Consider the following 12,368-nt stretch of genomic DNA (forward strand, 5'->3'; position numbering starts at 1 on the left):
ATTACAGAATTTTGCAAATTAGCATCAAAGTGAATAAATAATGAAAACCAGAGGGTAGTTAATCCACAAAAGTTTCATTAATTCTTTTTACGGGTTGTTATTTGGCTATAATTATCTGCAATTTTTGTTTTTCTTTTATTAAGAGGTAGTGGAATATCTAATGTGTTATGATGCTAAAAATTATTTCTGCTCCACAATGTTTTGCCTGACCTGTTATTCTTTTTCATCATCATCCATATCCATTGCTGAGGTCTTTCAGCAATGAATATGATAGTGTTCTTATGCATACTGGAACACAGCCTATAGAAAGAAAGTCTTTAAAGTGGACACTGGAAGAAATTGAAGGGAGTTTTGGACTGCTTATACATAAGTGGAATGCAGATTAGTGAGGTTTTGTTGTATGATGCAATTAAAATGAAACTTATCACAGTGTAGTTTCCTTTAAATTTAAAATCATTGAAAGGTGAATATGAATGTACCTTTTAGATTTTTGCAAATAGGTCCTGATACCTTAAAAAACTGTAGCAGATTTTGTTTTACCTACCAAAGGAGATATTTCATGCTAGTCTTTTACAGAATCATAGAATGGGTAAGGCCACCCAGTCTGACTTCCCTGCTCAAGCAGAGTCATTCTAGAGCACGTTGCTCAGGGTTGTGTCCATATGGCAGGTAATAGGTTAAACAATACTGGGCTCAATGTTGAACCTTGGGGAACAACACTGGTGACAGGTCTTCAACCTGTACCACTGATGACAGGCCTGTGAACTCTGCCAGTTCTCAATCCACCTCCCCATCCACTCACCCAGCTCACCCTCCCTGAGCTCACCTATGAGGATGCCGTGGGAAACCCTGCTTGAAAGCTTTTCTGAAGTCCAGGTGGGGAACTCCCCTCAAGTGTCCAGCCAGTTGTCCCATCACAGAAAATAAGCAGGCTGGTTAAGCCTGACTTCCTTTTGGTGAATGCATACTGACTACTCCTGATCACTTTCTTATCTTCTACATGATTAAAATGGCTTCCAGAACATGGAGGCCTGTTCCTCCTTATCTCCCTTTTTGAAGACTAGGGTGGCATTTACTTTATTCCAGTCCCCATACCCCTCTCCTGACTGCCATGACCTTTCAAATATAAGAGTGCCATAACTATGTGTGCCAGTTCCCTTGGCACCCTTTGGCAAATCCCACCAGAGCCCATTGACCTGTGGATGTCAAATTTGACCAAATGGTCTCTAGCCTGAACCTCCTCAAACAATGGAAAGTCACCCTTCCTCCAGACCTTCTCCATGGTCTTTTGGGTCAGGGATACCTGAGGGCTGGCCTTGTCGGTGAAGATTGAAAGAAAGAAGGTGTTCAGTATCTCAGCTTTCTTTGAAACTTCTACTACAGAGTTAGTGGTGAGTCCACACTTTTCTTAGTATTCCTTTTGTTATTAATTTAAATTATATTGAAATTGAATTCTATTCAAGTAACTGAAAAAGTTCTTCTTGTTGTCCTTGATGTCCTTAGCCATATTTAGTTCCAAATGGGCCTCGGCCTTTCTCATTTCATTTCTGTATACTCTGACAACTTCCCAGTTATCCTGTCCCCTGCACCTCAGGTATCTTCTGCTTATATGTGAATTTTCATAGGAGCTTCTTGTTCATCCATGCAGGTCTCCTTCCTCTTTTGCTAAATTTCTCAACCATTCTCTGGGCATATTCCCATATGATTATTCCAAGAAGATTCCTGAAGAGGGCAAAGTTAGCTGTCCTGAAGCTCAAGTATGTAACCTTTTCATTGCCCAGCTCCTTGCAGGTACTGAACTCCTTGATCTTGTGGTAGCTGTAGTCAAGGCTTCCCTCAATGCTCACATCTCCAGACTTTCCTTGTTTGTCACCAGAAGGTCCAGCAGCACACGTCTTTTTGTGCTGCCTCCTCTATTACCTGTTTATTGTCTTTTAAAGTACAAGAATTGTGGAGAGAAATAACTAACAGGATTTATTTTGTTTTCACCAGAATATAAAAATTAGGGCAGTAACACTACAACAAATTATATCTTATACTGCTTCAGTTACATTGGCAGTGCACATTCAGTCCTCTTGACTATGTCTGCCCCAGAAATATTTGGTGCAATGTTGTCAGTGTAATGTGTCTAAACTAGAAGTGGTTGTGGTTGTTTTTCATTTTTGGTGTAAATTTTGACCCAGATACTGTGCTGGGGCACAGCAGGTCACAGTAGTACAGATGGTATTGGCCACACTGTCACACAAATGGCTTTGTAAGCTGTCCTTACCTTGCTTTCAGCTTGCCAAATGCTCAGGCTATCTCCAGCCTCCAAATGCCAACTGTTCCATCAAACCTTCTTCTGCCTGACTGTGGATTGTCAGGACAGAACCTAATTGAAAAAGAAGCATGGAGAATATGAAGAAGGCACAGACACCTCTTCAGATGAACCCCTGTTCTGCTAAATTATCTAGTTTGGGGTTTGTTCCCAGGCAATCCCAGGTCAAGTACTCTGCATACATTTTAGGTAAAACCCAAGCTCTCCCGAGCAAGCTATGTCCTTCTGAGAAAAAATTCATGGATTAGTTCAAGAGATAGTTTGCTTGGGATTTCTGTTCCCCTATGTAGGATGGACAAGAGCATTCTTAACACTATTTCTACGAAAACATCTTACCTAGTTACCGCACATCTACACAGTATTAGTTACCTCTGTAATTGATGTAGGGATTTTCTGTGGGCTGCTCCAGAAAAACATGGTACATGTTTGTGATAAATGTCCTCCAGGTGTTCACATTCTGCATTATCTAAATGCTAATTACTATTTTAGCCAACCTGGTCACGTTTGAATAGACTTGAGTGGTCACTGAAGAACAAATTTTACTACAGTGCTGTTGGATACTTCACTGGTTGGCGTCACACTGGTTACTTCATGCAGCTGTGAAAATCCACTCTGATAACTTTAAAGTGAAGATTATAACACATTTCATTTGGATTTGGACATGTCTGTCCTAATCTGGGAGGCCGATGAACTTTTTCAGCAATTCGTTGACCATGTCCTCCCACAGGTACTGGTTCTGTTGATACAATTGTCCTTTGTTTGTTTGGATGGCAGTGTGTTTCTTCTTAATTGCCATAAGTGGTATGCACCAGAACTGCCAGTTGATGACTGATGAATCTGTGAGACTGTGTGTGCTCCTGCAGCTTCTGCTCCGCCATCCGCTACACAGAATGGTTCCACCCTGATCACCCTGAAGCAACGGCACACTGTGGAGCTGGAAAACAGACTATTAAAAGAACACAGTTTCACATCTAAGTACCTGCAATATTAATTCATTTATGACAGTATGGGCAGATAATATATCTGACTTTGCAGTATGCAGGAACATTCTGGATTATTTATCCAAGTCTGCAGCAGCTGTTGAGAAAAAGTCCTCTGAAAGAACAGTACCTGCACTAATATTTGATTTATCTGAAAATGGATCACTTGAATGGCACAGATCATGAAAATGAGATAGCACAGAACTAAGTGCTTGGGAACATGGGAAATAGGTGCAGTGCAGAAACAGATATCAGGTATACAGAGGGTATTCAGGGTCCAGGTGTAGAGAAATGAAGGCAAAGCATGATGGGATTTATTATAGTTGGATTTAGTTCAAGGAGAACTCTCACTGGTAAGAGGTTAATTTCACAAAAGATTTCATGAATCTCAGTCTCCCGTTAAACAAAATAGCAGTCAGAAAATAGAGCAGATGCACTAAACCATTAAAAATGGAGGCTCATTTGACATAGATTTTTCTTGTTACTTTAGTGTCCCACTTAATAAAATACCCAATATGGAAATCACTTTAAATATGTCACTCATCATAAAGCTGCTTTAAACAATGAGAATGTAGTGACACAGCAGGATGAGTGTAAGCACTAAAATAACATACACAGTAATTCTGCTCTCTCACCCAAGAGCTGAAGAAAATGAAGTGATAGTAAGACTACAATGGCTACAATCACTTTTATTTTATTTATGCTCCACTGAAGTTTGATGCACATGCTCCTGCCTGTACTACACATTTGTGTTAGATAACTGGCAGCATTTTAGTAATGGGAATATAGATATGTGTGAGTGCAGGATTAAAACTTCTTTTCTTCTCTCAATGCTATTTATATTTCAAACCTTCTCATGTCTACTCATGCTGTAGCAAAATGTAACTCTCATTTTAGTAATTGTGTTTTTCATTGTCATCCTACTTGTTTTCTCAGTGTACTTCCATAAGTTTTGTCTTTGATATTTTATTTCAACGTGTTTATCACAACACTTCATCTCAGCTCTTTTCAGTTGAATATCTGACATGGAGCTGTTGCCTCTCTTCACATCTTTTCACTTTATTCTTCCCTATTATTTTTTTATTCTTTACCTTATTCTTCTTTCCAGTTATTTTTCAGTCCCCTTTCCCTTTCTTCCTTCCACTCAGCTCTTTATCTATACTTCTTCTTTCTCCTGCTGAATGCTCTTTTTCTCTCTTGACTCCTCTCCTTTCTTTTCTCATTAGCTGCTCAGGCAGATATTTCTCATTTGTGTTTTCTTTTCTTCCTACTCCATCATTTGTTTGATTTTATACCTGTAGAAATATCCCCAAATATACCAAAATGGAGGGGAACTCATAAGCAAATGGTGGAGAATTGGATAACTGAGAAAGGGGAAATGGACAAACCATGAAGTAGGAAAGTATGGCAGTTTACAGGCAAAGATGCTCCATTTGGTGGCTAAATGGCATTGCCTAACACATATTATTGAAATCACTGTAGCTTCCTTTCTGACAATAAGGTCTGTGTCAAACATTAGCCCAGCTGGTGGGATCATGGTGCTAATGACACCTGGGTTGTGGGTTTGATACCCTTATGGGCCATTGTCCTGGTTTGAAAGAAAGAAAAACCAGTGAGAGACTCCAAGTCAGATACAGTTTGTTAGGAAAAGGGAAAAAACGCAAAACACATGCAACAATACAAAAGAAAAAGCACTGACACCCTGCTAGTTAGGGTGGTGTTAGCAGTCCAGATGAAATGGTCTTGTTGAAGTGGTTTTCCTGTAGAAAAGCTCTAGTAGCTCTTGTCCTCTGGAAACCAGTAGGTAAGAGCAGCTTGTTCTGTCTCAAAACCCCAGATTATATCCAGGTGGGGATGCTTAGCTCCTCCCCCCTGGGCACAGCATCTCACAATGGGCTGTTATCATTCTGGGAGTCATGTGGTGGGTCCATTAAACAGAAATGGCTCCCTGAGGGAGGTGTCTCTGAGTCCTGTGGAAAGGCAGTGATGGGCCCATTAAGGGGAGATAAGGAAAAACAATGCCCCCCCTGGTTTTAACAGCTCTTGAGTATGGGAAGAGAATATGTCTTTATATTGTGACCTAGGACAGCCATTCACTTTAGAGCTGGACTTGATCCTTGTGGAACTCCTCCAACTCAGAATATGCTCTGAAATCTGTGTGGTGAGGTGGATGGCTTTATCTGCAATGAGGGGCACAAGGCTGCTCTTTCTGTAAGCTCCATGACAAAGTGGAGATATTTGATTATTTTTTTCTTCTTAAGCTGCCCAAATTACCTCTGAATTTTCTTCTTAAATGCTTTCCTTCCTGCAGCTCAGTGTTGTGAATAAATGCAGCATCTGTCAGTGTTTTATCAAGTGTCATTCCAGAAAATACTTTGGTGGATAGCAAGGCTCTGGTATGTGGTATCATGCACGTTGTTTAATTAATAAACTTTTCTGAAATATTTTCATAGAGTTGGTATGTAGTACCTACCATATAACAATGATGTCATACAGCATGGCATTTTAGGAGCTGGTATAACAGCCAAGTATCGCCCAACTAGTGCAGTAGCAGAATCAATGTAGAAATCTCTGATGGAATTCCTGTGAGGGTAAGAAAGGGCAAGGTAAGCGGGCATAATGTATTGCTATTAATCAGTAAACATTATGATACTGGTATAACATCTTGTCCAATAGCCCTAGTACAACATATGCTGCATTAGTAGCAGATGTCACAAATTCTGAGGCCTTACATAACATGCACTATCTCTACAAAAAATTAAGAAAACACTTCCATGTGAAAAATATATCCATAGCTTAGCATTTTCTGCTCTTGTTAGGAAATTTTGAATACTAGTAATGTATTTATTGGGGAGACAGTCAACAGTACTGGCCAAAACCACAGTATATGTTTAAGGTTGAAAACAGATCCCATATGTCACATTGTGGTGGAAATACTTTCTTGTATGTATTAGTTTTACATTATAGAGCAGTGTATTTGGGTGGGAGCAAGAGACACCATAGACAGTGGGTAGATGGAGGCTGTAATGATAGTGAGAATATCTAATACAACATACTCTTCACACTAGATACTGAAATTGTACTTCTCTGGAAAAATACTGTTATTTGCATTGTGTTTGAAAAAAGTATGCTTATCCTATATAGACGAAGTCCGGATAATGCCTTTAAAGTCAGGTTTCCTTTACTGTACAACTTAGTGAGTGTCTAAGGAAAAAATGAAGGAGAAGGTGTCAATGTTTACATTGTGACTGGTTAGTTGTTTGAAGTTATATACTTAATTTTTTTGTTTTAGGTTTATTTTCATATTAAGATCCTGACAATGTAATTAGCTATAGATACTTAAAGTGTTCATATTCTTTGTGACTTTTTTTTAAAATTATGATCTTAAAAAAAAGACTCATGGGGGGTAGCATATGAAAACTGTATCTCAGAGAAAAAAAAATCCACATGATCATATTAGATAAAACTGGTATGGGGACATTAGTTCTTTATATACAACATTACTGATATATATACTGGAATGTATGTGTTCAAGGTAAAAATTTAGATTTTGTAAATATGTTTGGAAAAAAAAATAGAAGCAGAATTACAAGCATTAAATTAGTTGGGAAGCCTCCCACCCCTTCTATTCTGTAGTGAATGTTAGAGTTAGAAGCTTAATGTATTCAGTAAAATTAAGGTGAGAAGCACATGAACTTTCTTTTTAATTTCTTCCTTGAAAGACAATAAATTTTACTTTGTCTGACTGTAGGATAAAACTGTCAAGATGAATAGTTGTCATGCAAAATATGTCTGTCCATAGCCTGAGCAATACACAAAAAAGAGTCTGATCATAATTTATAAACTTGCTCATGGCCACTAAATTTCTGACACCAGAGAACTTTTGAATCTAGTTTAAGAATGCAAAATGTAGATTTTTTTTTTCCAGGTGAAAGAAATCCAGACAAAAAATTAGTTTTGAAAAGTTAAAAGAATTTAATTGTTTTCTTGCTGGGGCACAAAGATCACTTCTAGCTGACTTTACTACCATACATTGCAGTTATGTTTCTCAGTAGTTCTTTCTACTGAGATTTATTCATTCCCCTGGAAGTACATTTGAATAAAAGGTAGATATCACTATGTTTATAGTAAGGCCATGGGTACTCTGAAGAATGTAAGGTACTATGAGAGGGACCTTAAATTCACTAATAGAATCATTTCAACTGGGAATGAAAGCAGAGGCTCAGTTGTAGCAGACAGAAGAGTTCAGGCAGAGATGTCTGGACCTGCCCAAGAGCGGCATTTTCATTTGTAATCTCCAATGGAGAATTTAACACCTTATATGGGCAACAGACCAGCAGCAGAAAACTGCTTCTGACTATCTGGGATGGTCACTGGATGAGCATCACAGCAGTGGATGTTATACTGAACTGAAGTGAGACTTAGAGCCATTATCTGAATAAACAGCTCTTATTTGAAACTTCTTCAGAAGATTGATATTCATATCAAGACATGTTTTCTCTCTTTTTTTATTAATTCTCCTTTTATTTAGGCAAAAATATATTTGGTGTTTATAGAACAGTGAATGATTTGACACAGACTTCCTGAATATTGCTGGAGAAGAAAGAAGTTTTTGGAAGTATGATAATGGTCTGAGCGACAGCTATACTTATTTGCAAAAATTGGGCTCTTTAACTTAAGAATTGCATAAAAATAATTATCACGATTCTTCCTGCTACCATTATTAAGCACATACTGCTGAAAAGATAAAATATTTTTTCATTCAGCCATAACTCTGAAGAAAATTAATCATATACCCCAAACTGAAATATGTCTAAATGGGGGAAATGGGGGGAGGGGGAACTACAGCAGAACTTTTTAAGAAGTTCTTTAAGGATCCCCCTGAGTCACAGTTTTCTATCTTTTAACCAGTTTTAGGATGAAAGAATATGTTGAGAAGATTGAAAAAAGTATTGTTTCAATATTGATAGGGGAAAAAATGCAAGATGAAAAGATCAACAGGTGTTGATGTCAGTGTCTCTGACATCACACTTGGATAGAGTGTCCTGTTGGGTTGCGGAGAATTCCCTTACCTAAAACCAAAAAAGTGCTACAGTGATGACAATAAATTATCAATTAATTTTGTTTAAGTCTTGTTTATTGAAAATTGAACTTAAAACCTAAACTGTCCAAAAAAGACATTGCATTGATTAAATATTTTCCTGAGAAATATGTGGCTCTGGAACAATGTGGTTCATGTTTAAAAATTAGGCCATACAAAATCAGTGTGGTATGTAATAAATGAATTAAAGTCAGGCTAAGTTATATTTGCCAAAGACTATGGCTAATGGAAAACCTTCTCAACCCAATGCAAATTTTCTTTCTTATGGGTTAATGCAGGTTATTTGTCCTGGCCCACTGCCACTCATTCTCCTTATCAATGTCCTAGAGATAAAGTAAAATATTTAAAACTGCCAAGTCTTCCAGCTATGGGTTTTGAAAACAAAAGTGATCAAGGGCAGCTGTTGTAGTAAGCTTTGTACATTCAAACAATGCATATTTTAACACATGCAAATTCAAAGTCTTTGATCTTAGTCCAAAGAAAACTCACTGCTGTAAAGCATCTTTCCTTGCATGATTTTGTAAATATTCTGGAAAATTTGAGAATTTTCAAACCCTTTAGAAAGATAAAATGAGTACATTCTTGTTCTGCACCCATTTCTCTTGCCTTATTAAGTCATGAGAAGCATGCAGATTTCAAGCAATATCTTTTAGATAGGACAGGATGAGTTGTTCTTAGAGAAAGTTAGTAGGAAACAAACACAAGCCTTATGGATCAGGAAGGATTTTGTCATAGTCATTAATCTTGATTTTCCTACCTAATTGCGCTTGTCCTTTTTGCCCTTTTCTCCTGAAATGCAAGAATTCTTTGTGTCTGAAGGGGACCAGTTTCTGTCTGAATAAGTGTTTGAAAACCAGCTTCCATAAATCCATCACCTTCAAAGGAAGTGTTACAATTAAATTATAAAATGCTGAAATTGTGTTCTTCTCTGTGATAGGGACAGAAAAGAAAAAGGTTCTGCCACCTGCATCAAGAAACTGACTCCAAAAATTCATTTGGTAGCTTCTATGATGTTTTTAGCTTTCAGCTGTCAAAGACTTCCGTGAGTTATTTCACATCATCCTGAAGTGAAGAGAACTTTAGGGAGGAAAGCATTGTTTGTGATGTACTTAGCTAAAGAACATAGGCTGAATTTTATTAAGTAGTTTCTTTCTGCTTAAGGAATCAGTCAGTATCTTCCCATATGATTCTGTAGAGTTGAGATCCAATGAATAAAATATTCGACTTCATCATAAAATATGATGTTTATTAAATTCACATTTAAAAAAAATACTGGATACATGCAGAGCTTGCTGTGTTATTAGGGAGCACTGGATTAATCTGCCTGATTCTACTAGAGTTTATTTGTAGAACATGACTTATTACGCTGTTGTAGGATGTGTTATACTGGCACTGCATCCCACACTTTTATAGTGACGATTGCAGCTTTCAGCAGTCAAGCGACAAACTCCATAAAAGTACTCTGAAATTGCATTTTTGAAATTCCATCCCTGCCTACATCTATAAACTCTGAGGAACTGAAATTTTAATAAAATAACTCAGGAGTATTTAATTTTCCTCTACTCCAGAGCTGCTACCTTATTACACCTATTCTGTAAGCTATTAAATGTTCAGTCCTGTAAAGCCTACACTTGATCTTCAGAATGTGCAGAGATGGCAAGGTATGACTGAAGAAAACATGGAAAAGCAGAGGTGCAAAATGCAATTGACTTTGTTGTGTTAGTCACTGCTTCAAATGAGATTGCCCAATCCTATTCTCTCTGTGCCCACAGTAACAGGAGGCAGAGATGAAAGGAGTTGATTTAATTGTGCAGACATAAATAAAATTTTCAGGCCAGGAAAGAAGAACCCATTGCACGAACACTAGATCATTTTCTAGTACATCCAGCCACCTAGAGAAGGAGCTCATCATCACATTATGACATAAAATCAATACCTTGCAAAAGTCAGAAGTAAGATCATGAAAGAGCAACGTGTTGTATCTACAAAGGTTGCATAGGTTGCATATATCCAGTTTGGTATTTAGGATATCAGACTTAGCAAAGGGAAAAAAAAAAATCTTTCTTATTCAGAAGTGTGCAACAATGTGAGACAAAATAGGCATTTAACAGGCCTCTGTTTAAGTTTTTATTGAGATGAATTTGGATGGGTTTGAAGATATCTACTTTCTGCAATAATCACTCCAATGAAGTATTTAGAAAACCATGTTTTAGCAATATTTCTGTTATGACAGCAATTGGTAAAAAGAAGTAAAACTGAAGAACCCTTGTGGGTATTGAGGGAGCAATATTTATTACATATCAATAACATTTTCTAGGGTACTACTTGCACAACCCTGATCCTGTAAAAGAAGAGAGGATGATGAGCTCCCTTATACTAGGGAAAAATTCATAGTGATGATTTATTTGTAGTAGCTTTCGGAAGATTTATATCATTATAAATTCAACTAGTAAAGAAATATTGATGCAACAGGAAAATTGCTGCATTATTCTATGGGAATTACATAATAAAAACCTCATTAAATCACATAATTGTACAGTGTAGTGGATCTTTTTTCATAAAGATTTTTATTGCATATGTCAACCCTTTACTTAATGATATTAATGTAACCTATCTGCATTCAATTCATCTGCATTGGAGTATCTCAAGGTGAAATTTGGCCATGCAGGACAGGTTGACATGGGAATTATTTCATTTTTTAGCACTGGGTTTTGTAAACAGACTCAATCCCATTACATTCTTCCAAATGGAACCTGTTTCAGTGGTCATTCTACCCATGAGGCACATCCATGCAATCACAGAATCTTCTGAGTTGGAAGGGACCCACAAGGATAAATGAGTCCAGCCCTTAAGTGGTGTGTACAGGGATTGAACCCATGGCATTGGATTATTAGCACCATGCTTGACCAACTGAGCTAATCATCCCCCCTCCTGCATTTATAACTAACCACCTCACATAACATATCAATGTAAAAAAATCAACCCTTCCATTTTTTTTTCTCAAAACCTTAATTTTCAGAGTTAGAGTGAAATAAGAACTTTTAAGAGCAGAGCACCATACCTGAGTAACAGTTTCAAGGCGGCTCATTTGGATCCTAGTCTGAGCTGATGGACCAAATATTTGAACATGCTCCAAATGAACATCATAACCACTGAAATATTGTCTATTTAGAGCTCTGGTTCTCACTCTGGTTTGATCAATTCCTTCCTGAGTCTGAGAAATCTTTACTGTCAAAATTCCTTCTGTGCAGGAGTTACCATTTAGTATGAAAACTTCCTGATAAGTGCAATAATAATAATTATTATTATTATTAGATTACTTTAATCACTCTGTGTTGATTGGGACCATTAACTCTGAATTTGACTTTACAATGAAAATAAGAGAAAATATAATGCCTTCTTTAACATATAAATTTATGGTGGAACATGTACATGGTATGCATGTCTAGTGTAATAAAGGTAACCATGAGGCAGAGTACATGGTGTACCCAAATATCTTATTTGTAACAAGAGCATTGTGACAGTGATTTCAAGCAAACGGAGATGCTTGTATGAAAGACACAATAAGAAAAGGTGAAACTGTGGCTTTTAATGAAAGTGGTAGCAAATACGTTATCTAAGATGTAAAACAAAAGGAAAGAGAAAAACAGAAGAAAAAAAAAGCAAGCAAGCATGTTACAGGGACAAGTTTGGAGGCATCCACTTTGTATCACAATCTGTTGTTGTTGTAACTGTTGTAATTCAGCTGCAAGTCAACCACTGAGAATTCCCCTGGGAGAGAATGTCTCCTGTTGCTCCACTCAGTCTCAGCAGAAAACAGGTGTGTATGTGAGCGTGTGTGAACTGAAAACACTGCTACAGAGTACATATTTCCATCCAGTCTGGGATCTATTCAGAGATACGGCTGAACCAAGTGATATTAAAGCTGCAGTGTGAGTTCGTGCATGTCATATTATGCTGAAGAGTTATG

This window comes from Passer domesticus, chromosome 5 (assembly GCF_036417665.1).
Source record: "Passer domesticus isolate bPasDom1 chromosome 5, bPasDom1.hap1, whole genome shotgun sequence".
Taxonomy (NCBI): Eukaryota; Metazoa; Chordata; class Aves; order Passeriformes; family Passeridae; genus Passer; species Passer domesticus.